Below are 6,000 nucleotides of genomic sequence, written 5' to 3'. Positions count from 1 at the left end.
TGAGTGGGATGATGAGGATGTACTGCTGTGGTAATGAACAGTATGGTTATGATGGAGAGGACTTCATATCGTTTGACCTGGAGACCCTGACCTGGGTCGCTGCAGTACCTCAGGCTGTCCCCACCAAACAGAGATGGGATGGGTCACGAAATTGGAATGAACAGAAGAAGTACTTCCTCACCAAGGAGTTTGTTGATTTGCTGAAGGAGCTCCTGGTCTATGGGAAAAGCACTCTGCAGAGAACAGGTAGAGTCACATGACCTGGTGGGCGAGTCCCTGTTCTCTCTCCCTCCCCTCCTCCTCTCTCTCCCTCTCCCCCCCCCAGCTCTCTCTCACGCCCCCTCCTCTCTTCCCCTCCTCTCCCTCTCTCTCTCTCCCAACCGCCTCTCTCTTCCCCCCTCTCTCTCTCTCTCTCGCTCTCTCTCTCTCTTCAGTTTTGGTAAATGGCATTTATTTCTGCATAGTTTATTGTCGATAGGTCACTGTAAATTTTTTTTCAAACTTTTTTGTGCGAAATGCGAAAATTCACGTCTCGTGAATCTCATTAGCTGAAACACGTAGACCGTAGACAGCTGTATATGATACTGAACAATCTGAACGAGGAACTGAACCACCATTTCATTGTAAAGGTAGATGATTATGATTACGTGATTTTTGCAATCTCATCTTTGGTTTAATATCATGTTTTATTAGAAATGTAAAGCCTAAAAGTGCTTACTGGCATTTTAACTCGGTTTTAACTTTTGATAGACAGTATAGGGAGGTGTTTATTTATTTTTGGGATGTTTGTAGACATAGAAACATTTGTACCTTCACATCAAAAGCTGTAGAAGATGCAACATCGCAGAATAGCTCAAAACGCAACACTGTCCGAAATGTTTACAGCTCATATCGATCGCGATTTTGCTTTTCCATTTAAAGGAGCCGCGCTTTTTGCCTGCACGCTCGAAGATGAGGCAAGGGCTGCTGCTGATGCCGAGCCACAAAAACACAAGATAGTCATAAGATTGGTCAATAGAAAAAGAATAATAAGCATAAATACATAAAACACTGAATAACTAATTGATGGAGCGATTGCTTATATGCTAGATTATGGCTTAGTTGATCGCTATTGTGTTTCTGTGGTGGGTGTGGGTGTGGGTGTGTGTGTGTGTGTGTGTGTGAACTGTTTATTATGGAAAAGATCCGCTCAACAGGAGCATTTGTGCCAGGCAGACAAATGGCAAACTGACAAATTAGAAATAGATTTTTGTGCGGCATCTCCCTGCTTCTGAAATGCGCTCACGCCGCACATCTCCACCCGCCGCTCGTCCGCTGGTTTCCATCAGCATTCCACTGTGCGACCATCCCTGTTGCGTAATGTGGATTGCGCATGCCCTCATACGTTGTTGAAATCCTATGCTGGATGCTTCATTCTTTTAAGTGTTCTTTAAGCTAATGGTCGGGCTATAATAAGACCACGTTGGCTATAAAATCGCAGACAAATTCGATGCCCTGCAATAGCCGCAATTATTCTCTCACGCACCATGATGAAAGAAGAAAATGTGTGGTAGGAACTAGGATCAAAAGATCTCGCGTATGTTTACTGGGACCCACGCCAGCGAGAGACATCTACATTCCGATTGGCTGGCGGTCATTTACAGCCGAAACGCTACTAGCTCATTTGCATAGAGTTGAGCTGTTTTCAACTCTCATTTACAGCATTACAGCTTTAAAGCTATCGCTCAAGCGTTTTATCGCTCCTAACGCTTTATCGCTCATGTCTAATAGAAAGTGACTGGGCGTTTGTCGCTCAAAACGCTTTAAAGCTTTTGGTTTGAACGCACAGTTAGGCAGTGGTGGGACCATGGCAAGACCAAAATCTAACTTTTATGTCAAGAGCAAACCCTCAATGTCCCTAGAGACATCACTAGATCTATGAAGGACCTGGAGATAGATATAGTGTAACTAGAGTATTGAATTGATCTCCGTAGTGAATCCACAGGAGATCGAGGACATACTGAAGCCCTCAAAGTAAATGCAGGAACTACACGCCGCCCTGCAGGGCATGCAAGGGCGGCGGATCCCGACATAGACGGCCTCACAGTCGAGTTTTATAAAGCCTTTTGGGACATCTTTACTAACGATTTTATAGATGTTTTTAATGAGAGTCTGGCCTCTGGCTCGATGCCCACTTCATGCCGCAGAGCGGTCATCACTCTCCTCCCAAAAAAACACGTTGAACAATACATCCTCTGGAAAGTTATGGGTAAATTTGGGTTCAGCGCTGGTTTTATAGCTAAGCTCTCTGTCTGTCTGTCTGTCTGTCTGTCTGTCTGTCTGTCTGTTGCTGTCTGTGTCTGTCTGTCTGTCTCTCTGTCTCTCTTCTGTCTTCTCACCCTCTCTGAGTGTCTCTTTCTCTCTCTCTCTCTCTCTCACCCTCTCTGAGTGTCTCTCCTCTCTCTCTCTCCCCCCTCTCTCTCCCCCTCTCTTCTCTCTCCCTCTCTCTCTCTCCCCCCCCCCCCCCCCCCCCCCCCCCCCCCCCCCCCCCCCCCCCCCCCCCCCCCCCCCCCCCCCCCCCCCCCCCCCCCCCCCCCCCTCTCTCTCTCTCCAGAGCGTCCGTGGGTGTCTCTGCTCCAGAGGAGCCCCTCCTCCCCAGTGGTGTGCCATGCTACAGGCTTCTACCCTGACAGGGTGGTGGTGTTCTGGAGGAGAGACGGCCAGGAGCTCCATGAGCAGGTGGACCCCGGGGAGGTCCTCCCCAACCACGACGGGACCTTCCAGGTCAGCGTGGACCTCAACCTCACGGCCGTCCCACAGGAGGACTGGGGGAGGTACGAGTGTGTTGTCAAGCTGAGAGGCATCGAGGACATCTCCACCCCCCTGGACCCCGCCCTCATCAGGACCAACTGGGGTAAGACTGGTGTTGGAGGGGATGGAGGTGGGGAACACATGTCTCACCACCTCCATCTGACCTCATCACAACCACTGCCAGGTGTACCTGGACACTGCTGAAGATACTGGGTAAACACACAGCTCTCAGGAGTAGCTCACTGCAGCAGAACAGGGTGGATTGTGGGTAAATGAGTTCTATGAATAGGGCTAGGCTCAGATCAGTCCCAGAGTGACCCTGAGCTCCAGAACTGATTCTAGAGGAATAGTTACACTGACGTTGTGTTAGTCGTGTGTGTAGCATCACGTGACCATAGACATGTGGTTCAATGATGGAGGGATGGATGGGGGAGGGTCTCTGTCCAACATCTATTATTACACACCTGATTTTATTTGTTTGATGTACCTTCAGAGGACCAGAGTGGCCCCACCGTCCCCATCATCATTGGGTTCCTTGTTCTCCTCGCTGCTGCTGCTGTTGTTGGAGTCCTTCTGTACAAGAAGAGGAACGGTGAGTGGATCAAACTCTCCAGGAGAACAGACACCGGTGCTGTGTTCCAATATCCATACTATCCGAACTTACTAGCCTAAGTTTGAGTACGTAGGGCGTTCCGATTCAGATCGGGCGGAAATAAGTGTGCTGAAAGGACCCGGTTGGTGTACTCAAAACGGTCAAATCGCGATGTGTGGATCGATGTACACTTTTCGTACTCAACGGCAGCCATCTTAGCTATGTAGTGGAAGAGGGCGGAGCCAGGCTCAGTCAAAGTCTGCGAATTTTCCACATAGCCTGCATTAATAGTCATTTTGTAGTTTTTATAGCTTTTATAGCTTTTTATAGCAGCTAGGCGTAAAGAGTTCACCGTTCAAAGCGTGATGTTTATTGCGGGGGAGGAGCCGCGGCGGCAGTCGTGATCGTAATTTCCGGTTAGTGCACCACGGAATTCGATTTGGAACAACACTGACATCTGAAAATGAACGCACTTAGTAAGTGTGGATAGTGTACTTCGTTTGAGTGTACTCATGGAAGTATGGATATCGGAACACGGCACTGCACTTCTTCACCTGCTCTTACTTTCTGTCCCCTTCCAAAAACCTATTAGTAGTCCTCACCCACTAGTGGTCTGGTGGTAAAACCCTCTCCACCTCTGAATGATGAACCTCCTCCAATGTCCACAGTGACGTTGTGGCATTAAGAATATGAAAGTATAATAACATGAGGATATTCACCACTGTTACAACACTAAACATTTCTCTTGATCCTTAGATTCAGACAAGCGTCACAAACCAGTGATTAAATTTGTTTTCATTGAAGTTCTGTTCTTATGAATAACACCACTACCAACACAGAGACCTTGGTGACTTGTCTAGCTCACTGGATGATACAGCTCTATAGATCTGGAAACATCTAGCTCACTGGACTATACAGCTCTGTAGATCTAGATACATACATCTAGCTCACTGGACTATACAGCTCTATAGATCTAGATACATCTAGCTCACTGGACTATACAGCTCTATAGATCTAGATACATATATCTCACTGGACTATACAGCTCTATAGATCTAGATACATCTAGCTCACTGGACTATATAGCTCTATAGATCTAGATACATCTAGCTCATGACTTCACCTCCTCCCATTCTGATACTTCCCAGGTTCTGACACCAGCTCTGAGAACACTGAGGGGCAGAATCCGGCTCCTGAGGCCCAACCTCTGACTACAGTCAGTACTTTACCACTTTACAATACTTATTCAGAGTCATATGTTTAGTTACATTTATTTGCAGCCTACTTTATCACAGCAATAGTAACTAACTATTTTAACAGAACTTCACAGTAATAGATCAATAGTCATATTTGAACAGTACTTCATCACAGTAATATTTGAACAGTACTTCACTACACTAATAGATTAACATTAACAGTCATATGTTAACAGTACATCATCACAGTAATATATTAACAGTACATCATCACAGTGATAATGTGTTCAATGTTTAATGCTGACTCGTGCTTCCTTGCCGTTTAGGTTCAAAGTTCAATCGTAAAGGGGCTTCTCATGTTCAGCTCAAGCCCCGAGGAGCTGTGCATCAATCCACTAGTGCTCAGCGGCCAAGCCTGGTATTGCAGCTGTTTAAGCGGGCTGTGGACGGGTCCCTCGATTCAAGGGGCCCAGAAGTAGATATCTCCGTCACTCCAATACAAGTGGGGGACAGGAATGTGTCTCCGCAAAAAATGTCTGGATATCAATCAATGGCTCATAATTATCTTTATGCCATGTCCTAAAAAAAATGTAAGTTTTTTCTTTTCAAACAACAATCCTCAAGCGATTTATAGCCGTTCTCCTCTATTTTTTGCTGGAGAAGGAGGGTGTGTGCAGCTGAAAGGAGATCGTAGCTGAAACAAGTGTTTCGACCTGGCAATCCGAGAGGGCCTAGTTCAGTGCTCGGTTAACGTGTCCGATTTCTAGACTGGTTCAGCTGCTGCTCAATAACTCTCGGTCCTCCTGACCTTGCGATCATTGCTGATTCACCATATATTGATCAATTTATTTCAAAAGATCCAAGACAAAGAACAGGATGCATTACAGGATATCAATTTATATTATTGTTAATAGTCCTAATTAACATTTCGCGTTGGTATTTTCCTTTTTCATTTGCTTGTTTAGCAACTATGTATGACAGTTAACAATGTTGGTGAATTACAATTATTTATAATAATAACTAATTCATTATATTTATATAGCGCTTATATGCTGTAGGCCACTCCTACATAAGTTATTGATTGCATTTTTCGGTAAATAGTTGGAAGGAATCTGTTTCTTAAGCAGTGTGACACTTGGAGCTTGCATGACGGAGCACAAGTTGGCACAAAGCACTCAAAACTGCAAAAATAAATTGTTCAATTTGTAACATGCTTGGCTCTGGCATGCACATTAAACTGGGGACGGCCACATGCAGGGTAAAGGAATAACAATTATTTATTAAATAAGATTGAACAGAAACTAAGGTAAAGTTAATGGGATGTGGTGTAAGTCAGTAATATGTGATGTAACCAAAAGTGTGGTGTGAGATCAGTCATGGAAACAACCAAACAAAAGCTTAAAGCCAGCAGAGGAGAGGAGA

General features: G+C 45.5%; 1 pseudogene; it reads left to right on the top strand.

Moving 5' to 3' along the window:
- Positions 1 to 5,186, top strand: part of LOC130376169 (class I histocompatibility antigen, F10 alpha chain-like) — a 5,716-nt pseudogene extending 530 nt beyond the window's left edge.
- Positions 5,187 to 6,000: the final 814 nt, after the last annotated feature.

Source organism: Gadus chalcogrammus, chromosome 22, assembly GCF_026213295.1.
Source record: "Gadus chalcogrammus isolate NIFS_2021 chromosome 22, NIFS_Gcha_1.0, whole genome shotgun sequence".
In the NCBI taxonomy this organism is placed as follows: Eukaryota; Metazoa; Chordata; class Actinopteri; order Gadiformes; family Gadidae; genus Gadus; species Gadus chalcogrammus.
Note: the sequence above shows the minus strand (reverse complement) of the source record. Positions and strands in the feature narration are given on the sequence as shown.